Source organism: Piliocolobus tephrosceles, chromosome 7 (assembly GCF_002776525.5).
Source record: "Piliocolobus tephrosceles isolate RC106 chromosome 7, ASM277652v3, whole genome shotgun sequence".
Taxonomy (NCBI): domain Eukaryota; kingdom Metazoa; phylum Chordata; class Mammalia; order Primates; family Cercopithecidae; genus Piliocolobus; species Piliocolobus tephrosceles.
The window spans coordinates 67,017,853-67,043,142 of record NC_045440.1 but is presented as its reverse complement, the minus strand read 5'-3'; the positions used below and the strand labels follow the sequence as shown (position 1 = coordinate 67,043,142).

The 25,290-nt window shown below is 43.5% G+C and overlaps 1 protein-coding gene across 1 annotated transcript in view; it reads right to left on the bottom strand.

Annotated features, from left to right (window-relative positions):
- Nucleotides 1-25,290, bottom strand: part of DNAJC5B (DnaJ heat shock protein family (Hsp40) member C5 beta) — a 127,827-nt gene that overhangs the window by 54,005 nt on the left and 48,532 nt on the right. Inside the window, exon 4 of the mRNA XM_023222408.2 lies at nt 6,877-7,000. The gene's annotated coding sequence lies outside the window, so the exon portion shown is untranslated. The remainder of the gene's footprint in view (nt 1-6,876; nt 7,001-25,290) is intronic.

The window sequence follows — 25,290 nt, the reverse complement described above, 5'->3', positions numbered from 1 at the left end:
TGAATTAAGAGACGGTGAAAGAGAGTGAGAGCCTCAGTGGGGTTCAGTTCCTGGCTCCGGTTGTTCTCGGGTCCACCTGCAACTCTTACCCTACAACAGTTTGTCTATCAACCCTTCCTTGGATTGAGCCAATAAAATTCCTTTCTGTGTACAAATGTACACACATATTTTTTCTTGTGTGTTTCAGCTAGGTTTTGGTCACTGACAACCAGGACTCCTAAGTGCTGTTACACTCTCTCAATTAAACACCAGTGGCAGCTCCCTGAGCATCGCCAAGCCAGACTAACTATTGTGGAAGTTTCTTAAATCACTGCACCTACTCTGCCTTTAGGTTGAATGTGGCTTCTGGGGACTTGGGAAAGAATACTTTGGGAAAATAATAGTGATAAACTAAGATATTCAAACCCAACAGATTCAAATGTGTTGTGTTGACATTTCTAGTACAGATAAGAAGAGTTATGTCTGCTTTATCGATTTTTCTCTATATGCAACATCCAAAAGAAACCATTTTGATAGTTTCAATTTGAAGGAAAAATGTATTTCTTCTTCATCATCTATGTCATAAAATAAGAGAGATGTCATGACTCCCATAAATCAAGAGATAGTTGTAAAATCAATTTTAACAAGGCACAGAGAAGCATAATTTTCATGCTTGTGAGCACCGTGCTCTATGACTCACTCACTTTGATTGCTTCCTACTTGGATCTTGCTGTCACTAATCCAGAGATATACAGTTTACTGAAGATAATCTGTTACACGGATTATGATAACACCCACAGCCGACAATTCAATTATAGTCATGCACCGCTTGACAATGAGGCTATGTTCCGAGAAATGCATCCTTAGGGGATTTTGTCATTGTGTGAACATCACAGAGTGTATTTACACAAACCTAGATAGGAGAGCCTACTATACACCAAGGCTATATGGTATAGCCTATTGCTCCTAGACTACAAACCTGTACAGTGTGTTACTGTACTGAATATTGTAGTCAACTTTTTAACACCTAAACACAGAAAAGGTACAGTAAAAATGTAGTATAAAAGTTAAAAATTGGTACATCTGTATAAGGCATTTGCCACAAATGGAGCTCAAAGGACTGGAAGTTGTTCTGGATGAGTCAGTGAGTGAGGGATGAGTGAATGTGAAGGCCTAGGTCATGATTGTACACTTTTATATAACGGGCAATGCAGTAGGTTTGTTTACACCAGTACTGCCACAGACATGAGTCATGTGTCACACTACATTATGACAGCTACAATGTCTCTAGGCAATAGTAATTCTTCAACTCTATTACAATCTTCCGGGACCACCATTGTATATGTAGTCTGACGTTGACCAAAATATTGTTATTCAGATGACTGTATTTATTCAGAAGCCTAAAGTGTGGGTTAGGTCTTCAGAGACGTTGCAGACTAATATGGGATCCAAATGTATAAGCCAAAAATGAAACTAGTGTTCAGGGTCAGAGAAGTACTAAGTATAGAGATCAAACAGAGGAGGGATCTCCTAGAGGACAGGATTCTGCTTGGGAACCATGCCATTAGAGGCCTCGCTTTGTGCTTGGCACATATTAGGTATCTGGCAAATGTCCGTGGGGTGATTCAAGAGCAAGTGCTTAACTTGAGTGAGAGTGGGAGGGATGGCCTCGCAGAAATGGTGAAGCCTGAACTGAAAGCAATACTACCACTTCCTTCTGTAGAACTTGGTTCATATTTTTCTATTACAGCCCTTCTATCTAAGTCTAACCTCAGATCTGTATGGCCTTGGTGGCCAGTGACTGTCTTGGTCATCTATAGTAGGACTTCTGGGTTTGGGGACTGAAAGAGGAGGGAGGAAATTTTGACTGGGATCTAGCTCAGAGAGAAGATGAGGGGAGTCTAGACTAGATGATGCCCACTGGTCCCCTACCCTACCCAAGAATGTGTTTTTGAGCTCCTCTTGGGGAGAACTTAGAGACTGAAGAGATGTTTGCATGAGCACTCTGGAAAGACTAAAGGGAACAACCATCTGCAACTCTGAAACTATTTCATAGGGAGAGGCAGCACCCAGGCCAGGCTGGGCCAGCATTTTTCTACAAAGAAAGTAGCAACAGAGAACATGGCAGAAAGTCAGGGGACACTGCTGCCTGCCCCTTCCCCTGCCCTTTCCTTCCTTCCCCTGCCCCTTCCTTCCCTCCTATCAGGCCTGATATGAGAAGGGTTGGTCACAGAAGGCCCAGAGTCATTTCAGAAAACATTTGCAATACCTGCTAGGGATACTCAGAAATATTTGGGGTGTTTGGAAGTTCCAGAATCACAATGTAGGAAAGACTCAGTACCAGCAAGGGGCAGGAAGAGTGAGGGTGGGCAGCTGGGTGGTGGGGTGTGGGGGGCCTTCAGGTTGCTTTGTATATACTTTAGCTGGGGTTAAGAAAACATCGTTGATTCAAATTTTAAAATGGGCATGGTGTGGACTAATGCTAATGGAGAAAATGGGGAAGAAGGGTGGACACTAATCTCCCTGAGCACTGGCACATCTTTGGGAGGATTTTGCAGGAGATGGGGCCCTGTATTTGTACAGGTGAGGTCTAGCAGCACAGCAAAATGAATAAATGAATACCAGGAAGGCCACATTTATCCCCACAGCCAATGGGGCTGGCAACAACAGGGTTTTTACGCTCAACAAAACATTATTCACTTAAATATCTCTGCACCACCATATTCTGAGCTCCTCAGGGGCTGGAATTCGATTTTCTATTAATTTTTGAAATACAAGTGACATAGCACAGGGCTATGTTCCATAAAAGTCTTAAGAGCTGTCATATTGCATGAAAGGGAAGGAAAACAGGGAATTAGTCTTTACTGAGCCCCTCATATGCACCAGAAAGACAACTTTCATATGTTGTATCATTTAATCCTGTTATCAGTACTTGGGGGCATCAGAGAGGGACCCCCAAAAGCTTAGGAGTAAGATAAATAAAACTGTCTTCTAGAGTTAAAATGGGAGATCAGTGCATGCTGGATCAGGAAAAAAGCTGTATTATAAAATCATCTTAAAGAGATAAATGGCTCGTGGGCCTGCAAGACCTGATAGAACCTGATTAACTGCATAACTGTAACTGACAGTGTCAGGTTCTTCTTGTGTTGGTTATTCAGGAGGATGAGCAGACACAGACAGGCAGAGAAAAACAAATGTGGAGGCCAATGCTGGCTGGGCCATCCAAGCGCTATTGCAAGGAAGGCGGGAAGGGACTCAGGCCCCATTGGCCAGGCGGTTGCTCTTGAGAGAAGCCCATCCAGCAATTTCAGCCCTCATTGTTAAACACTGGACTCATCTAACTCCATGCTGACAAGTCTCCTTCTGGCTACTATCTGGCATCCTACACAAATCTTCCTCAAGGAAGAGAATGCACCGGTCACATGGATTCAGTTCTTCTCACTGGTCTCAGGGACACTTCTATCTCCTGATAAATGAATAAATTGGCATCTGATGATGATTTGTCTTGCCCTGAGATCCACCCACAAGGAGGACATGAATTGGTCACATTGACACAAGTGATCTTCTTCCAAGGATAACTGTTTCCCTTCATAAAATAATAGACTGGGAGTTTGTGCGCCATCCGGAGAACATGGCTGCAGGGAGTGCGGTCTTCAGCAAGGGCGTGCTCTCTAGCTGCCGCCAACTCAGGTGGTTGAGCTTCAAAGGCTGAGAACTGGACAGCCTTTCGCTGTTTTGACCACGGTAAGATCATGATGTGGTGATGAATACTGTCATATGAAGTCTCTTAGAAGACCAGCAGCCTGTAGCCCCCGAGGGGCAGCAGGCATATACCTCTCTGCTTTGCAATCTCATTTTATGGATGAGGGAAGTGAGTCTCCCAGAAGTAAAGCAACTTGCCCAGGTTCACAGAGGTGAGTTTTGAATTTAGAGCTATCTGGTTCTAAAGCCCATGTTCTTACTAGAGTGTCACATTGAATAACACTTGACATGTCTAAGATGCTTTACAATTTACAATTTCCCCCAACTAGTATCTCATCTAATCCTCACAAGAACTCTGAATAGCGGTGACACTGAACCGAAGCAGCCTTGCACTGTGTCCAGCTACAGGTTGTGAGGGGCCCTGCAGCTCTGTCCAGGATGAGGGGCCACAGGGAGGCGCAGTGGGATCTAAGGGCTATGACGGCAGGTGTTTTCCCTCTGCACAGCCACTGAGCCTGCACCTGGACTAAGAGGGAGCTCCTGAAGGAGCTAGTTAGGAAAGTAGAGTTAGCTGGAAGTAAAGGAATGTGTGGGTTATGCAAGAATTTCAGAACTTCTGCAGGGAGCCCAGTTTGTAAGCCACACAGGAAAAAAGATTCCTGGCCTCTGGGTCAAAACCTCCTGAGGATCTCCAGGAAGCCCTGTGGCTCAGGGCTACAGGAAACACATGAGCCACAGCCCTGAGTGTTTCTAGTCTTGTTAAACTTACTCCTATCACCTATGAAAAACCACTCTCTCCTCTCCATTCCCAAACTCCTGGTTCTTATTTTGCCTGCTGACTGGGTGGTGACAGGAGGGGGGCACGTTAGGTTTGGCGTTGGGCAGCACTTTTACTGGGTACACCAATGTTTGTGAGTGAAGCATCCTAACGTTAGCATTCATGCTTTTCACAGAGGAAGACTCCGAGGTTTCTGGAGTTGAGGGTGCCTGAATCCTGTCCAGTATCTTTTCCAGTGTAAGGAAAGCAGCCCTGGGGAGCCTGCAAAGCCCTCTGGTGCCCCTTGAGGATGGTTTTCTCCAAGGCTGCCTCCTTCAAAATTATCCCAGGTGTGGAAAAAGAGAGATGGGTTCAAGCGGGGGCTGCTCCCAGCCCCTTCCAGGGAACAGTCCTGGAAACAGCCTGGAGCCTGTCTTTCCCTGCCCCAGGCCTTTGCTTCTCTACCCTCCCTTTTCTAGTAGGGAAAAAAAAAGGGCAGATTCCATTTCTCAAAGAGTTTCATACCTAGAAACTCATACCTGGGAAGACACAGTAGCTAGCTAATTCTTTGATTTATTATGTTTTTTCCAATCATCACTTCATTTAGAAATTGAATCACATTATAATCTATTCCCGCTAAATGAAATCCAGTAGTCAACTTGTCTTACAATATGGATTGATCAATATTCAGAATGGGTAGTGTAGAGTGTATATTGTCTGTTTCGTCTTCTTTTGCCCTGTTCCCAAAGATTTCCTTTCAGACAGACAACATCTTTTAATGAAGAAACTTTTTTAAAAAGTCCATTTGTATTATGTTAAAATACAAGCAAAAGATAGTTGTTCAATGTAGGAAGTAGTTGGCTGACTCCACAGACTGAAACACAAAGGAACCAAAAGATCATAAGGCTGCTTTGTGCCTCAAGCAGCAACAACACACTACTTTTTCTGCCTCCTTGTTAAGTTAGAAACCAGATTCTTCATATATTATTGATTTCTATGATATTTAGTTTCAGATTCAATAGAGCAATACATTGAAACCTTTAATGGGTGTAAAGATGTTATGTCCTGAGAACGTAATAACATGAAAACTCTTCCTTAAGTAACCTTAAATAGTGGGCCCAAAACCTTTTTAAATTCCTCACATAAAATACAACTTTTAAAACTCTTTTTTCTGTAACCTTTTGAATTATAATATTCTTATGCAAATTTCAAGTCTTTATTATTTATTCATAGTCCCTCATCTATCAGGCATCCAATGGGGAGAAAAATCTTGTCGAGCAAAGTCATTAAGTGATTTAATTTTGAACATCCAACACATGATACTTAATCTTCTGAACTTAAAATTACTTTCTAACTGCATGACAAAGCCATTAATATTACAAAAAGCATTGACCTCTTTAGAGTGACTACCAAACCAGGTACTGCTCACATGCCTCTTGATAATGGATGTAATTGAAAGAAGGTACAGCCCCCCAATGACAATAGGCAATGACTCAAAATGAACAAAAATTTTAAAGATTCTAATTCCAGGGGTCCTAAGAGTGCTGTTGTAAATTTTTCATGTTGAAATGAAATCTTCATTTTGAAGCAAAAGAAGTTTCACCTATATCTATTATGTGAATTTGAAAAAACAGAAAAAGTCAAACTATGCCTTTCTTGGCAGGGTCCCTTCACAACTGAGAAAATGAATGTGGGCAGAGGAGATTAGATCATTCAACACCGCAAACACTCTCTCCATGGCATTCCCTGGGGAAATCAACATGCTTTGCCATTTTGTCATTACTTCTATGATTCCTTCGTAGAAATTCGTTTGGTGGAGCAAAATTCCCATAAGCCCAAATAATGTATCTTAAAGCTAACTGCACATCCAAAATGCAAACCTTATGTTTAAAAGTAATAATTCTCCCTAGAATGATTACTTATTTGCTATTTGAAAACAAAGGTCTCAGCCAGGCATGGTGGCGCACACCTGTAATCCTACTTCTTTGGGAGGCCAAGGCGGGTGGATCACCTGAGGTCTGGAGTTCCAGACCAGCCTGGCCAACATGGCGAAACCCTGTCTCTACTAAAAATACAAAAATTAGCCATGGTAGTGGGTGCCTGTAATCCCAGTTACTCAGGGGGCTGAGGCAGGAGAATCACTTGAACCTGGGAGGTGGAGGTTGCAGTGATCCAAGGTGGTGCCACTGTACTCCAGCCTGGATGACAGAGAACCCATCTCAAAAAAAAAGGTCTTTTCATTGCCCTAGTCCTTATATAAATGGCAACCTGAAGATGTGGCAAGTCAGAATGTTACTAGTAAACCACAGTACCTGTTCCTGGAATCCGGAACCCCAATTCTGTATCCGCAAACAGGAACGACTTGCTGTTTTCAACTGATCTGGAAATAATGTACAAGGAAATAAAAGAAGGCAACAACAAAAGCTGCTGTTCCATACCTGTTCCACTGTTTCAAAGCAAACAGCTGCTCATTTCCATCCTTCCCCCCTGTGCAGGGTTAAGCGGGTCAATAGAGTCAGGTTACTTTTCATTTGTTACTTTGCCAGCCAATTGGTTATCTCTCTGGAAAACACAACAAAGAGAGAATGAAACATGCATGACCGTAAAGCTTGCAATTACAAGGCATCCACTGATACCAAAATATATGCCACATCCCACTTTTGATCCTTTGTCAACTGGTGCTTGGTTCAACCAAACACCACTGAATAACTGCCTCCAATGTCTCCACCAGGACTCTCCATTAAGGAAATAAGCTCATCTCCTGACATGTGAAGTGGGTTCCTTCAAACTTCATTTTCTTTTTGGTCTATGGCTAGTACTGATCAGTTGATTTAAAATTACTGGAAAGACTATGCAACATTAATAAGCAGGAAACTTTAATTGCTCACTATTTATTAACCCAATATTTTAAAATCTGCATATTTAACCCTTGTCTAGTTAACAGGCATTGAGTCACAGTACTGACTGAGGTGGTTTTAAGAATTAAGGCATCTCGTGCTAATGCCCATACTCTCACAGACATTAAAAATTCTCGTGAGACAACAATTCTTATGATTTCGAGTAAGATCCTACAGACTAAAAATGTGTTACGTGAGACAGGTTTTATTCCTGAATTTGGCACAGTGGGGTCCTGAAGCCTGAAGGAGTAGTTTAAGTGTGCTGCTTACCAAGACAAGTAGCCCAGCTTCAGGCAATTTTGTGTGAATGATTTAGAGCACTCTCGCCTCTAGAGGGCATTGGTATTTTAGATACCTTTAGATTTCCAGCCAGAGTTTATGAAGCTGCCCATCATCACATAAGAAGAAGAAGGAGGAGGAGGAGGAGAGAGGAGGAGGGAGGAGGGAGGAAGGAGGAAGGAAGAGGGAGGAGAAGAACAAGAAGAAGAAAAAGAAGGAAGAAGAAGAAGAAGAAGGAAGAAGAAGAAGAAACACAAACAAATTTAGAACTAAATACCCAACTTCCAGCATCACCTCAATTTAAGGACAGTGTCCTTTGATGAAATAAAAATAGTTGCTATATACATATGGTGAGCTTTGTATGTTTATTGCAGCACTATTCACAATAGCAGAGACTTGGAATCAACCCAAATGTCCATCAGTGACAGACTGGATTAAGAAAATGTGGCACACATACCCCATGGAATACTATGCAGCCATAAAAAAGGATGAGTTCGTGTCCTTTGCAGGGACATGGATGCAGCTGGAAACCATCATTCTCAGCAAACTATCACAAGAACAGAAAACCAAACACCGCATGTTCTCACTTATAGGTGGGAATTGAACAATGAGATCACTTGGACACAGGAAGGGGAACATCACACACCAGGGCCTATTGTGGGGAGGGGGAATGGGGGAGGGATAGCATTAGGAGATATACCTAATGTAAATGACGAGTTAATGGGTGCAGCACACCAACGTGGCACATGTATACATATGTAACAAACCGGCACATTGTGCACATGTACCATAGAACTTAAAGTATAATAATAAATAAATAAATATGGTGAGCTTATGGGTAGCTTTTTAAAAATGTATGTTTTAGTTTATGTTTCAGATTTAGTCTAATAAGAAATACTTTTAGTAAGAGTCATTCTTTTTGCACAATTAATCACTCTCCTTAACCATTAATCTTTATTTTAAAGTATTACATAGAACATTAGTTTCAAAAAGTTAAGTAACGCAGAACTCTTCAGCGAAGTGGAACTGTAGCTGAGTTTCAAAGAGAAAGTGCAGTATTCATTCAACAATTAGTCACCTATTGAATTCAAACACTGGACTAACTGCTAGAAATATACTGATAAACAAAAGTCAACACAGACCCTGGGTGTGTGAGTCAAAGAGTTACAGCCTTCCGAGAGAGGCAGTGAGCAATCAAATGGTCACCCAAAAAAGTGGAAAAGTGAGACTTTGGAGAGATACTACGAGAACATAACATCAGTGAACAGAGGAAGATTAGAGAAAGCTTCCCTGAACAAAAACATCTGGGCAGAAATCTGAAAAGAACCAGATAAAGGAGTTGCTGGTAGTAGCAAATATATTCCAAGCAGGTGGAAGAGCATGTTCAAAGGTCCTATGTGCTTAAGTCGGAGAAATTAAAAGGACATACTGATGCGTACTGTCATACATAGGACGTCATTACATGCCTGTAAGCATATGGCTTCCGATATCAAAAGATATGTCCAGAGATCAATGGGATCATATTCCACGTAACCAGGTGAGGCTTTCTAGAAGTGGTGAGTTTCAAATGATGTTTGCAAAAGGAAATAACTCATGGTAAGCGCATTAAACAATTCTTTGATTCAAAATGCACTAATGTATTGTAAAAGCATTGCCAAGTGGATCATTTATATTTTGAAAAAGAGAACTTAGTAGATCTTCCAAGATTTAACCAAAGGGTCCTGTCTCTGAGGTGGGAAACTGAAGATAGAGCCATGATGGGGAGGAGGGTTTCACATGCTAATCTTCCTTGTTTTCTCTGTTTGTGGGGTCTTCACCATTCCTTTAGGGGCTTCTAGGGAACTTTTATACACCTCTTTCAATTGCCACATATGGTTAGGGTTATTTTAAGAAATGACTGGTGCACCACCACAGAATCTGCAGCAGGTACCAGCTGAATTATTTGACTATTCCACCCGAACTATCTAACACATAAGCATTAGGGTTACATAGTCTTTCTTTTAAATTTCATATCTCAGCAAGCTCAAACACCACTTTTTTTGAACATGTGATGTGCAAGGACATGATGAACAAACACATTATTGTTACTAATATTGTTATTATTTTTACTACCTCTCTACATCATTTATGTATTACAATATATAAAACTCAAGCCATCACTTTGTAAATTTCAAAGAGATAAATCATCTGGTCAAGATTCATTGCATTAACTTGGGAAAGGGAAAAAAACAGGTGGTTGCTTTGATTGCATAAAATGAAAAAGCTGTCACTACTACTTCAGTATCTAAGATGTCGCTACTGAACAATTCTGGCACTTCTTCTGTAAAATCAAGTGCCTATATGTTTCTTCAGAAGAACAAACTGGTTACTTCCTATTATGTTTTACCATTTTACAAAGTTAAAAAAAGTCCCTTTTAAAGAGAAGTTACAAAAGGGAGACAATTTTAATGTGCTGAAATCTATAAACATGTATAAAACATAGAATTACAGAAGGCGAAGCAGAGAGACCTAGATTATAACTCTCTCTAGAAGCACTTGGAAAGATTTTAAGAATTCTGACGCCTGGGGCCCACCCAGACTATCCCAAAGCAAAAATCTGGCTCAGTGGTGCTGGGCTTGTGTACTTTTTAAGGCTCATGGGGTAGTTCTAAAGAGCTGCCTGGGTTGAGAGCCCCTGTTTACCCCGTGTCAGAGAGATCTGACTGCCGACAGCTCTCCAGTCAAGCAATGTGGAAAACACCTGCTGACCAGCAGCTCTCCAGAGGAATTTCCCACTGCCTGGGTTTCCTAAGAAAACATTTACTGAAGATAATGGTATCCTTGTGAAAAAACACAAAATAAAATTCAGTTTGACTCAAGAAGGAGTATCCAAAAACATTCTTATTTCTTAAACATTGGGCAAGTTGCTTTTTTTTTTTTTTTTTTTTTTTTGAGTCTCACTCTGTCGCCAGGCTGGAGTGCAGATGCACGATCTTGGCTCACTGCAACCTCTACCTCCTGGGTTCAAGCGATTCTCCTGCCTCCGCCTCCCAAGTAGCTGGGACTATAGGCACGTGCCCCTACTCTCGGCTAATTTTTTGTATTTTAGTAGAGACGAGGTTTCACCATGTTTGCCAGGATGGTCTTGATCTCCTGACCTCATGATCCGCCTGCCTCAGCCTCCCAAACACAGGTATGAGCGACCGTGTGTGGCCACAAGTCACTTTCTTGAAGCCTATGTCTCCCCTGAAAATCATCATAAAATATAAACCCATTTTACTTTTTGTCTCCTAGAACTTTTATTAAATGTCTACTATGATGTGCCAAGAATTATACTAAGAACTTTTATATACATAGATTATTTTCTAGGGTTGAAGTTTGGGAACCCTCGGGTTGAATTTGGGAAAGTTTTAAGAAGGTACTCTCTCCCTGCCTCCCAAAATGGGAACACAGTACATTGGAAGAGCTTTAAGAATTTGAATGTGTAATCCTGATAGATTTCATTCCAAATTTAAAATGCATCAGTGGATGGAATGAGTTATACAACAAATGGAAATTGCTCCCCCGTATCACAGTGCAAGGCACTATACTGGGTATTTTGGGAGACTAAGAGGCGGTGATGATGATGATGATGATGATGTTGTTGTTAGTGATAATAGCTAACACTAACTAGATTATCTCACTGAAGCCCTAAAAAGTATAAAGTGGACTGGGCGCAGTGGGTCACACCTGTAATCCCAGCACTTTGGGAGGCCAAAGCTGGTGGATCACCTGAGGTCGGGAGTTTGAGACCAGCCTGGCCAACATGATGAAACCCCATCTCTACTAAAAATACAAAAAATTAGCCAGGCATTATAGCCAGGTGGGATTATAGGTGGTGGGCACCTATAATCCCACCTACTCAGGAGACTGAGGCAGGAGAATCACTTGAACCCAGGAGGCAGAGGTTGCAGTGAGCCAAGATCGCACCACCGCACTCCAGCCTGGGCAACAAGAGCAAATTCCATCTCAAAAAAAAAAAAAAAAAGTATGAAGTGTGTGTTTTTATGCACTCATTTTCTAGAGAAGGAATTTAAGATTGAGGAGGTCGAGTGAATTGCCCAAGGTGACCAGCCAGTAAACAGTGGACTCTGGCTTTGAAATCAGGCTGATTGATTCCATAGCTCAAGCTGTCACCCATTACAGAGCTTTGCTTCAGGAGCTTGTAATTCCAGGGGACTGCTGCCTACTATATTCCCTTGCTTATCAGTCTATGACTGTGCCAAGTGATGCATGTTTTAAAGCTCAAGAAAAACATAGGGGTAATGGACTTAAACAAGGAACTACCAAGCGTGTTCACTAATAAAATCCAACTCACAGTTCTAGTGTCAAGGTTAAGAACTTACTTCCTTTGGTTAAGTAAACTTTTGGTTAAGTAAAGCTCAGAACCTGAGAACTGTGCTACAGAAAAATATTGACTGAGTCTTGGTCCCTGCTAGGCAACTTAATATGTATTCCACATGTGTGAAATTTAAACACCTTGTTGCTTACTTACAGTAAGCAATTGCTGTAATAAACCAAGGAGGCTTCAGGTCAAACAGATGCATTTATTTGACAAAACGTAAATAGAACTTTGATCCCTGATTTTGCCAGTAGTTATTTTCTGTTCCCATTAGCCTAAGATGTCTCTAGTGTTAGCTTAAATAAAGGTAGAAAACAAAAACAAGGACGGTATTCCTGCTCAGGACAAAAGTCCTTTTTAGTGGGGTTTCTAATATGGAAGTTGCTCTGCAAATTGTTGTCTGAATGTGGCTAAGCAACCTACAAAGTCATGAGTACCCAGAACCCAAAATACTTTCCAATTCTATTTGTTTGGTGATGGTAACAGCATGGGCCTGAAGACATATCTTTATCTTAACTCTAAATAAACCTCTTTCACTCAGCCCAAGTAACAGACACATATTTGAAAGAGAAGGAAATGCTAAAGATTCCCTCCTGAGATTAATGACACCACCTACATCACACTGGATCAATTCCTAAGTGCTTTCACAGGTCATATCGTATCCATTATTTGGTACTATTAACAGGTGCCCATTTTAAGAAAGGTAACCTGTTAGGTGTGATTGTGTGACTTCTGCCAAGCATGAGCATCAGTCATGAGGGTCACAAATCTGGAACTGGAATCCAAGTGGTCTGCTATCAAATTATGTCCTTCTTGATCCCAGTTGAATAAAAAGACTGAATGGAGCAAGCAAATTGTAAATGACAAAGGGAACCCCCTCATGGCCAGGTAGCCCCCGCAGTGGTCACTGGTCTTGGAAGCAGGGCAGTCCCTCTGCCTGCCTTCTGGGCCCACTGCACCAAACAGATCATGGCCTTGCACGAGTTCCCATTATCCACAGTGGATCTTCTCGGTAGAACGTTTCAACTTGCTCGTGGAGGTCACAGCCATGCCCTCATACTCTCTTTTGCAGATATATATACATTCTCCCCTCATTTTGCTGAAGCTTTCTCTTTCATACAAAAAGCCAAGGCTCACTAAATTGCCATCAACTCATTAGTAGGGCTTCTGGTCTGCAAAGCCATCTGCTTTCCTGCAGAGCGAGTGCTCCTTTGCTATTTACAACATGCTGTTGCTAAGAACAGTCTTGCTCTCTGCTGAGTGTCATCAGAAGGTGCCCATAACCGTATGGCTAACATTGAGTGGCCTGTCCCAGAGGTGAGAATGGATAAAGCCACTGTCTGAATGAGTTGTGTCATCTGCTACAGATTCTTCCACAAGTACACACACCCCCTTGGGGCCCAGACACTCGTGATTAGACAGGCGATGGTGCTGGTAGTATCTCCCTCTGCTGCCCACCTCTGGCAAGGCACCTCTTCCAGGTGGTCTCTCCTCCCAGGCCTCAGGTCAACCTGGAGGTTGGCCCAGCCACCCCTTCACAGGGCCCCCAGCACCCACGAAGCCTCCCATACCCTCAGTAGCTCTGCTCCTGCTCCTTCCAGAGCCTTTTAGGAGCCTTTAGAAAATTTTCCATATTTCTCCAGAACCATAAATGCTCTGCTGTCAGTGGGAAGCTACCAGAGGGCAGCTGTCAGTGGGAAGCTATCATCGGGAAACTGTTCAAGACCCCAGACACACACACCGGTGAACTGGTCCCTGTTGCTGAAGCCCCACTGCTGTTGAGGCAACAACAGTGCAACCTCAGCAATCCCTCGACCTTCCCTGGGGAATCCTCCATTCTCCCAGGGCCAGGTCTCACCTCCAGATGCGAAGTGGAACAACTCACAGAACCAGTTTAAAAGGATGAGCCCAGGAAGTAATGAGCTGGGTCCCTGCAAGAAGTAGCTCTGACCTGGGACACAGTTCTAGCCCTGCTGCAGAACAGACCAGAGCTGGACAATCTCACGCCTGGGTGGGAGAGCAGGCAAAGAGTGCTGCCCCACAGGTCCCCCTGCCCCAGGCCCTGGGCATGAACATCCAGCAAGTGGCCCCAAAAGCCTCCTCTGCAACTTTCTTAGAAGTCTGAGCAAAATATTCAAATGAATACATGTTCAATTCAGCACTTCTTAGTTCTTAAACTTAAAAAGAAAAAAAAAAAGTTGGGTGCCAGGTTTGCAGTCCTAAAGCAAGACCGACCCACCATTCAGTATGACTGTGGTGCCCTCTGGTGTTCATAAAGAACGAAACTGTAAACAGGAGTTACAACTTCAAAATGTTTCTCACCCCAAATCACCCTTGATTTTCCATGTGCCTGATGCCTGTCTCCCAGCCACCTAAGATGATGAGAACTGCCTAGAAAAACACTCCTGGAAACATCCGGGTGGGGCAGGTCATGTCTGGAGAGGACGCTGCCCTCTTGGTGCATTCTTCTGAAACTAGAGTTTTGCAATAGCATCCCACAGCTCATCTGTTGGGGGATTTATAAACTACAAAAATCTGGGTTTTTTTTGTAAGGCTTCTGTCTGAAGGGAGAAACATTGGAGCGACTGTGGAAATTCTGAGATCTCCACTCCATCCACTCTTCAGCTATGTCAAGACGAAAGACCCCTGAGAGATCCAGGTAGCAAATGACAACAAAAACCCAGGAACCAACCAGAGACAATCAGCCAGTTCACCAGCAGTGAATAAGTGCTGCTGGGGGCTGCTGGGGGAATGCCAAGGCTAAGAGATGTCCTTCACCTCTCAGAACAACAATACCTGGCACTTAGTGGGAAGGACCAGATCATGGTAAAGAAAACACGTGCTGGAAGAGGGAAAGTCCCCTAGGAACAGAGACAGGGAAAGGCAAAAGCCGACCTTCCCTTTGCTGTTCACGTGGAAGAACTTCCATGCCCTCCTGCCCAAACGTGAGACTGTGACCGGGTTGTCAGCTTCCCCGCGCTGCCGTAAATGGCACAAACCGTGTGGCTTAAAACAACAGGAATGTCTTCTCCTACAGGTGTGGAGGCCAGAAGTCTGAAGTCAAGGTGTCTGCAGGGTTGGTTGTTTCTGGAGCTCCGAGGGGAGTCAGTTCCATGTCTTTCTCTTGGCCTCTTGTGCCGCCAGCAATTGTGGGTGTGTGTCACCGTGGTGTGCCTCCAATGTCACATGCTGTTCTGCCCTGGGTCTGTGTCTTCACATGGTTTTCCCCACTCTGTTTGTATCTATCTGTATCTCTTCTTCTTTTCTAAGGAGGACTCCAGTCACATCGGATTAAGGGCCCACCCTATTCCAGTAAGGCCTCATCTTAACTGAGATCTTAATTATATCTTCAAAGACCCTGCTTTGAAATAAGACCACATCCACAGGTACCACAGATTAGGACATGTCTCTTTTAGAGGCACAACACATTCAATCCACAACAGGATTGTAAAAGTGCGCAGATTTGGAGATTTTATTTAGGCCTAGGCAGTGGTGCTGGGAAATATTTGATAAACTAGATTTCCAGGGATGGGGGGGCATTAGCGGTGGGAAGCCCTGGTTTGTAATGTTTGCTGATTTCGCTTCCAGGCCTATTTCAAGCTATCAACATAACACCTGGCTTGCAAAACTCCTGAAAATTCAACAATGTGTGGCTCTCTTTCATTGGTAGTAACCATGCCCTTGGGCCTATTTTATGAAAAATGTCAATAGCTAAAAGGAGTTATTTATTACAGTTTTTTAATGCATATTTTGTATTATTGAGGACAAGATGTCCCAATAACTTTTGATTATCTATATGTAAAATGACCAATTTGAATGTAATTCATATCCAATTTCAAATCTGAGTGTGCGTCCAGGTAGATCTGTTTTCTGGGTCTCCATTATCCTAAAACAGCATCAGCCTTCTCCTCCCAGCCCCTCCAGACACCTGCCCCCACTTCTGATGTCCTCACCACTCACAGATTTCCCATCTCCCTAGGTGTGACAACTCCACCATATTCTTTGAGGTGACCCTGGCACTCAGCTTCTACTCTTTCTATCCCAACTTTGTCATTGGCCTGGGGCCCTTCAGCACCACCGTGGCCCTCCCAGCCAGCAACCCCTCCCTTTTCAGATCTTGGATGCCCTCCACCTCTCAAATCTGAAACTCCAGCCTCGCCTCTCTGCCCACCACTGCCACCTTGCCAACAACTCCCTTATGTACATGATGCTTACATCTCGCTGATACCTCCGAGCTCCCCAAACCTATCTGCTGAGTCCCTTTCTTCAGCCCCTTCCCTGTTCAATGAAATCTCTGGGATCACCATTGTAACTGCTGCCTTGTCAATACACCTAACTCTATCCACCACCCCAGCCAACACTGGACCGCATGTCCATCTGCTGGTGGGGTGAATGCTGGAGCTGCAAACCCAGGGTCTCCAGTGCTAGGGTCCTGCAACCCTACCCAGCACCCTCTGTGTGTCCCAGTAAGATCTTTTACCATTCTCCACCACTCCTCAGCATTCGCATCTCACTTCCAGCAAAAGACATTCCCACCTACATCACACACACACACACACACACAAATAGAATCCTCCCTTGTTAACAAAGTGTGTTCATATAGGGTCATTTGACCCACACACCTGGGACAGGCAGGCACAGCAAGTGTTATTATTCCCACTTTGTAAATCAAGAAACTGAGGCTCAGAGGGGTTTCATGTACACATCAGACAGTTATTAACAGAGCGAGGGTAGGAACATGGATCTCCCAATTCTGAGCATCCCAGGTCAAGCGGTGAGGTGATTTTACCAGTGGGACCTTGGTATCCAGAACGAGCTTCCACATCTCTGGACACCATCCAAATTCTCTATCCACCTCTAGGGTGTGCTACCTTCTCAACTATGATTCAATTGCTCTCAAGGCACCTAAAGTTTATTTACCCTTCATGCTACCAAAAAAAAAAAAAAAAAAAAAAAAAAGCAGAATGATCTTGAAAGCAAGAAGCAGTTTTTTTTCCTTTCCTCTGAGAGTTGTTACCACCGATTGTGTTTCCTTGTGGAAGTGTTTGGCTGGTAGAGGATTCTCAGAGTCCTCGGCTGAAACAAGACAGTTCACCCTCTGCTCCTGTGATCTGGTTCAGAGCTCGGGAGCTGACCAAGGGTCTGATCAGGAAACATCTTCCCGTGGACGCCAAATGCGCGTCTGGAGACCCATCAAGGTATCATGGAGAAGAATCCGCTGGGTGGATCCAATGCTGTGGGCTTACATGGATGAGATGATTTTCTGTAAACACATAATACGAGCCAAATCCACTTCCTCTGGGAATGGGAGTCCTAAGTGAGTCATATTCTAGTCAATTAGGAATCTCAGCTCTTTCCCAGACCTTCCAGCAAAGCATGCATACCAGAGGGAATCTGTTTCTGTTAATATAAAAAGTACTTCCCTATCCCAGTTCCTCTTCCAGTACCTTTGTTTGTGTTGCACCCACATGGCTGTACATGGAGGCAAATATGAAAAACAGGTGCCGACCTCCTGTGTGGCCCTGGGCCAGCCTGCGTGCCTTCCCACAAGGCCACCTCCAGGATGTCTTGTTCTTTGACCTGCCTGCACTGGGTCAGTCCAGGGGGCTGACCCCATCCTACCCCATAAGAACTGATGTCTGTGGGATACACCAGAAGCACTGGACTGGGACACGGATGGCTTGGCTTCTAACTGTGTGAACTTGGGGAAGGCCCATGCCCTCCTGAGTCTCCGATTCCTCCTCTGCAAAATGAGAGTTTTGCTATGGGCAAATCTAACTGGGCAATGCCATGAGGACTGCTTATGTTTTCACGATGAAGGGGACTCCGTAGAGCAGAGAGTGCTGCAGGGAGTTGAGGACAAAGGAGCTGCTTTTATACAAGATTTATATAGGGGCTCATAGTTATGTTTAGAATTGAACAATGTTTTTGCCAAGCTCTAGTGGAAATGGAAAATGAGGAACAGCAATGTATCAGGAGATGAGGAGCAAATAAAAAGAAGGGAAAGCCCAGGCCTGCTCGTGGGTGAATCAGCAGGCAGCACACACCTGCGGAGCCATTGATTCATGCACATTTTAAGTAGTTTTTATGGACAGATTTTGAGGAGAGATGGAACAGGATTGGGCTGGGCCATTGGGCCATTTAAGGCAATCTAGGGTGCTCTTGGTGGCTCTGAGGACAGCAGTTTAAAAGGATGCCTCCTAGTCGTTGCCCATGGCTGCCTCATGGGGAAGCTGTCACTGTCTCTCTCCCAAACAGGGTGGGGTGGTGGGAAGAACACAGAAATGTTGTGAACATTAAATAATAATATCCACACAAAATACGAGCACGTAGCTTTCAACAAATGCTAGCAACTCTTCCTGCTTCTGTGGGTCATCTCAAAAGCCAAGGAAAGGGGAGCCTTCTCCAGCTCCCAGCTGCACTCAGGTCCCACATGTTCAGGCGTGCCTGCCCCGCTGCTGCCCCGGGTTTTGGGCAGTGACCAATGCCTTCAGCTCTCCTCCATCCTAAGAAGGGAGTCCCAGGGCTTGTGGGGAGCACAGCACCAGTGCTGGGAGGCAGTGGTCATACTGGTTCAGAGCACCCAGCTGAGTCTTAAGACTTGTGTTGAAATCTTGGTCCTGCCATTTACTAGCTGTGCTGCCTTAGACAACTGTTACTTCAATTCTCTGAGGCTCAGTTCTTCATCTCTAAAATGTGCAATCATTTGTTAAATAAACAGTTGTGGAGTAAATGGGAATAAGGCTACTTTCCACATGGGAGGTCTTTGTAGCAATTAAATGAGGTAATTACTAGGCCAACTGATGACATAGTAGGTGCAATGATTAATTTTATGTGTCAACTTGACTAGGCTGTAGGGTGCCCAGATATTTGGTCAAACATGATTCTGGGTGTGTCTGCACGGGTGTTCTGGGTGAGATGAACATTTGAATCATTTGAATCAGTTGACTGAGTAAAGCAGGTTGCTGCTGCCCACCCCACCCCAACTGTGAGTGGCCCTCATCCAATCAGTTGAAGGCCTGAATGGAACAAAAAGACTGACCCTCCTGCCTCACTGCTTTGAGCTGGGACATTGGTTTTTTTTTTCTATCTCCAAACTCAAACTGAAACATTGGCTCTTCCTGGGTCTCAGGCATGCTGAACGCAGATCCTGGGACTTGTCAGCCTCCGTAACCATATGGGCCAACTCCTTATTTTATATATGTATATATATAAATACATACATTACATACATATGTCCATCTCTCCTATTGGTGCTGTTTCTCTGAAGAACCATGACTAGTACAATAGGTGCTTAAGAAAAAAAAATAGGTTGCTTTTAATGACTGCTATTTCTATTACCTCAAAACTAGGCAAGAAATGACGTCTAAATGTAAAGCTGACTGAAATTATGTTAAGGGATAGGAGGAAATGCCAATAATGACTTAAATTGCACTTATTATTTGTATGCTATTCAGATGGTATCTTTTATCTTCTAAAGTGAGCATTTATAATAACATGTGTGTATCAATTGTGACAATATCATTACCTTAAATTCTGGGAAATGCATTTTAAAATATATATTGATAACTACCTCCTTCTAGTTGTATAGTTCTTTAAAATTAAAGAATTATATTAATTGGACTATGATTTTACCATTCCCTAGTTATGATGAAATCACTGATATGCAAACCTGATGGTCTGCTAACGAGGGTGAAGAAAGTGCTCACTGATTGCTTCTGCAACTTATAGAGGTGGTGAGGGGCTCTCATGAACATGCGCCCAGGAGAAAGCCATCACTACGAGATTCCAGACACAAGGGAGGACTGTGAGCAGCCTCAAGATGTGAATAAGGAAAGACTCACGCCTGTAATTTCAGCACTTTGGGAGGATGAGGCAGGCAGATCACTTGAGGTCAGGAGTTCAAGACCAGCCTGGCCAACATGGCGAAACCCCTGTCTCTACGAAAAATACAAAAATTAGCAGGGAATGGTGGTGGGCACCTGTAATCCCAGCTACTGGGGAGGCTGAGGCACAAGAAACACTTGAACCTGGGAGGCGGAGGTTGCAGTGAGCTGAGATCGTGCCACTGCAATCCAGCCTGGGTGGCAGAACAAGACTCTGTCTCAAAAAATAAATAAATAAATAAAAAAGAAAAAAAAAAAAGAACATGCCACAACAGCACAGACTACAGGTGGAGGAGGAAAAGAAGACCTCACCACCATTGGTAAGTGGACTTACCAATAGAGGAAGGGGGCAGTGGTGGCAGGGGAGGAACAGGGCAAGTCGATCGTGACCCATGATTCTGGAGATGAACTACTTTCTGACAATATGAGTATGCCTTGAAGTGATTCATAAGAAAAGATGCAGTCAGAAGACATGGTATGTTTAGTTTCTTTAAGGTTCTAGGTAGGAATAAAGGATGTAAGGGGATTTTAATCTTTTGTTGTATAGGCCATGACTTTGAAGAGAAAGGAAGATGTAGGAAGGGGACTGTTGGCCCGGGATGGTGTCAAAAGACACAGTTGATTTTCTGGTGATAACTCTGAGCTACCAGATATTAAATAGCCATCAAGAAGCACCGTGAAGACTATGAAGGCTATCAAATAACCCAGCTGGCAGAAGACTTGCCTCCTAACGAAGACTTTCAACTGAAATCTGAGTTGGAGAGGAAGACAGGCTCCATTATATTTACACTATGAAGGGCAATAAAAGATAAAATGCCCAATATTTTTTAGAAAACATAGCAGGAAGACTACCAGGAACAGTATTTATAGGCACAGTTGTTTATTCACCAAGGTTTATTGAATAACTAGTTGCCCTGGAGACTGTAACAAATGAATGAGATCCAGGCCCCATATCAACTGGAAGTGTCTTCTCCGAAGCAAATGTCTGAGGAACTGTCGACCACCCCCACTCTCACTGTCAAAAGTTTCATCCCTGAGAAGGGAGAGAGAGATCCAGTCTCTTTAGAGGGCATCAGCAGGAAGTGATGCTGTGCCATGGACAGTATCATTTCTAGGCCATGCCAGAAACCCAGGTGTCTCCCTTCTCTCACCCTCTCCATTTAAACCATGCTGATCAATTAGCCAGGCCTAATCACGCCTCCTTTCTAAAGCTCTCTCTTAAGTCCACTCTCTTCCTGTTTCTTGAATAGAGGTAGTGAACTTGGTCACTACCCTTGAACAAGCTTATTATCTCCTGCCAGACTTCTAACTGACAGTCCTTTCTCCAGTCTTTCTCTGGTCCCCATATACTAATTCCTTTAAAATGCAAATATTATCCCATCACTGCCCTGCTGATAACTCTTCAAACTTGCCTGTTGATCTTTAGCTAAAAGTCCAGCTTCTTAGCAGGGCCAGTCCCTAGGACTTGCCCCTGCCTCCAGTGCCACTTCTTCCCAATGCCATCCTGTCCACTCAAACCCAGTTTCTACTAACTACTATGCACATTTAGCTCCATGAACACACCATTCTGTCTGTCCTCTGAGTCTTTACACATGCTCTTCCCTGTCTCAAAACATTCTTCTACTCCCTTCGCCCTGGTCTCCCAATCTCACCTGGCTCACTTCTTCAGCACAAAGGGTTAAAATTTTTTAAATGTCAGGAAAGTGTCACAAATGATGGAGGTAGGAAGCAGTGGCCCCTGGGAAGTGGGAATCCCGGAGGAGGCTGCATTAGGAGTTCAACTATCAGAAAAGCTGAAGAAATTGCATGAGCAAGACCATGGAGGCAAGAAAAGTACTGGGCAAGCTGGAAAATTGAAGGCAGACAGATCTGCCTGGTGCATAAGAGGTGGGGAGGAATGGGTAAATGGGTGGCCAAGGGGAGAGGCTTGGTCCAGTGAAGCTAGAGAAGGTGAGAGGCCTTGAAAACCAAGCAAAGGAGTTTAGTCCTTGTTTTACAAACAATGGGAAAAACTTGAAACTGGGGAATGCTGATTTCTATTTTACAAAGGTGTGGCCAACGAGTGCAGAGGAATGGGGCTGGAGAGATGAGTGACCTTAGAGGAAGATAAGGAGATGAGGGTCCAGACCAGGGTGGCAGCAGGAAGAACTGGCTGAGGCAATGGGTTCGGAAAAGATGTGGAGATCCAACCCCCTAAACTCAATGCTCAGTGACCGAATGCAGCAGTAGAGAGTGACTCAGGTATCAGAGGGGACTTGAGATCCTCGCCAGAGAAACTGGGAATATGGTGAGGCCCATTGGCTGAGGTGGGAATCACAAAGGGGGAGCAGGTTTGGGGAAGATAATGAGTTGGTTTTGGAACATGTTGACTTCAGGGTGTAGGCTCTAGAAGCCCACAAGCATAATTAAAGTCAGACACAGCCCTGGTTTCAGCATGCAGGGCTGTTCATGGAAACCACCTGTTAGAGTTCATTTTGTCCTTCCTGGTGTCCTTGTGTTTCCATGACTCCTCTTTTTCATATCCCAATGAAGCAATGTGAATTGTTTGCTTTGCATGCCAAGAACGAGTCGTCAAAGCTCAGGGAGAGTGGACATGAGCGCCGGTGAGTGGGAGAAGAGTGGTTGTGCCAGGGCCAAAATTTTCACTAGGAAATTGTTTTCCTCCCTAAGTTTGTGTCAATCAGTCATACTCTGTTTCTCTTCCTTTCAAGATTCCTCCCAAGTCTCAGTGCTGACCTGCCCTCATGAGCAACCTGAACACTCCAGACAACACTGCTTCTTCGCTCTGAGCCCCTGGGGCACTTTGAAGTTCTCAGTGCGCACATTTTTCACATAGTTTTGTAGTTTCCTCTTTGCTTTTGAACTCTTTGCAGGTGTACATCTTGTCTCCTTAACTAAACTCTTAACTCTTAAAGAGCCCAACTTATGTCAAACATTTTATTTTGCTGTTGTCACAATGCCTAGTACAGTCCCAGGTGCATATTAAGTTTTTAAAAGTACAAATTGGATTGAAACTGACATTGAATTCATTTGGCATAGAAAGGAGACTGGAAAACAACCTCCTTGAAAGGACATGGTATGAGAGGAAATAAGGTCGATGTAGGGAGGGAGATAGCGCCAGTTCCTACCATGCAGAGGAACATATCCTAACTTAAAAAAAACCTTTCCCTCTCTTGTAGTAATAATGATTTTGCATTCTAAATATACTTGAAAGGACGAGAATACTGGTCTTCTAGGTGCCAAGGAAGTTGTCTTCTCAACTGGCTAAAACGTCCATTTTCCTGAGACCACCTTTTGTGATCAACAGTATTGGTAATATAAAAACGTGGAACTTGTCATTTATAGTGAATTACACGCCGTAGTACTCGGCGCCACTCAAATGGCAAGACTGAGAGTGAATCTTTCACTTCCTATTGGTTAGAGCTCCATTTGTGTGGCCATAATAATGGCCCATCATGTGTGTACCCATCATGTGTGGGTAACTTAAAAGGAGAGTATTCATGACTCAGCTCATGACATTTTCCCCAGGCAGAAGAGACGGAACAACCCCAAGTATTATGGTGGCCAGATTGTGTACTTGTCATATTGGAGGATGATGTCTATGGGAGAGGTGAGGAGAGGAGGCAGGAAGCTGGTTTTGTAAATCAATGAATCTCAAAGATTTCTGGGGCTGTCCTGCTACCAGTGCCTGGCACTCTACCATCCACATCACATATAATATGGATCCCTGCTCCTTGGACAGCAGGATGCCCTTTACCCTTACAGGACATTGGAATAATGGGACCACAACTTGGTAGCTTTCAGTAGGAGACACAATTAAGAGGAGGAGGAGGAGGAGGTGTGGCTTGAAAGGAGGATGAGTAGGTCAGGCGATGGGTATTCTAAAAGCCCAAACTTGACCACCTCACAATCTATGCATTTTTAAAAATTGCACTTGTACCCCGTATATTTATACAAATACAATAAAAATTAAAGCACATCGGGTTCTATTCTCTGGAGTAGCATGAAGCATGCCTCTGGAGGTCAACAAAGATGATGGGAAAAGGCACTCACTAGAGTGCTTGCTTCACAGCTGTGCCAAGGACTTGACTCCCCATGCATTTTAGAGCATACCTTCCCCCTTCTGAGGTTCCCACGGGATAGCAGGGTAAACAGCAGGAGAGCTCCTTCTCAGCCCTGGTGGCACCAACGCCCCTTGGCTCTGGGTCACATTCTGCCACAGACTTCACGGGCCTCGGGTTACAAAGGCCCTGTTGCACAATTCTTGGGAGAGTGGGCATGGGTACTGGGCTGGGATGACAGGCAGTGTCCTGCGCGTGTCAGAGATCCAGCGTGGCCGCTTGCCAAGGTGCCTCAGGGGATGGCAGCAAGAGGAGACTCTGCTGTCTCAGGATCTTCAGAGAGGTAGCTTCCTTTGCTTTTTTTCCTTCCAAGTCTCTTAAATAAAATTTGTCAAGGCTGCATCTTCTCCAGTAATTCAAGAGAAAACATTTCAAAAGTTTACTTGGCATACCTGTGTTTCATTTTACTGGAGAGATTTGATACTTCAAAACCACAATGAAGAATTCTGAAACTTAAACTTCTTTTATCCCTCAGTTTTTCACAACTAGTTTTCTCCCGTAGTTACATGGCGTGGTGTGTGTAAAATTACTCAATGTATTACACAACTTTTAAAATTAATATGGAAGCTGAAAGCCATTACAACAACTGTTTAAAGCCTATGCCACGATGGAATGGTATTTCTTATGCTCCTTCTTGTTGGTAATTGCTTCATAATTATCTTTTATTAAAGGCAATCTGCATATAAAACCAGAAACATATGGAAAATCCTTATGGGAAGTTCACATTTTAGTTGGCTAAAAAACAATCTAATGGCCTAGAAAATACTTATCAGACTTCTCTAAAGGTAATGATGGCGCTGATGACTATAAAAATTAGGTCTCTATTTATATTAAAACATTCTTCAGTTCATTTCATTTTCTTTCAGAATTTGGATCTTTGGACTGATATTAATATATTTGCAATGAATTTAATTGGAAAAACGCTGAGTACCTGCACCCAGGGACTGCCCCGGCTCAAACTTGCAGATTAATTATGGATGCAATACATACATAGCATCATGTATGCCAAACCCTGGACAAGTCTAAGGAGGCTCCTCCTATACTATCATGTTAATTCCAAATAGAATATTAATTCGTTGGATAAGTCAGAGAAGTCTCATATAGAAGATATATTAGGTAAGTAAGGGTAGGTCAGTTACCACAGATGGATGTAATAGCCAGCCCCACACCTGCCAGATAAAGTGTTTACTCATCTGTACATTCAAGGGTGTACACACACATGCTCATAAACAAAGTATTGTCTACCTAAACTGGAAAAGACAAGGCCACAGGAAGACTATATATTTATTATAAAGTAAAAATCTGGCAA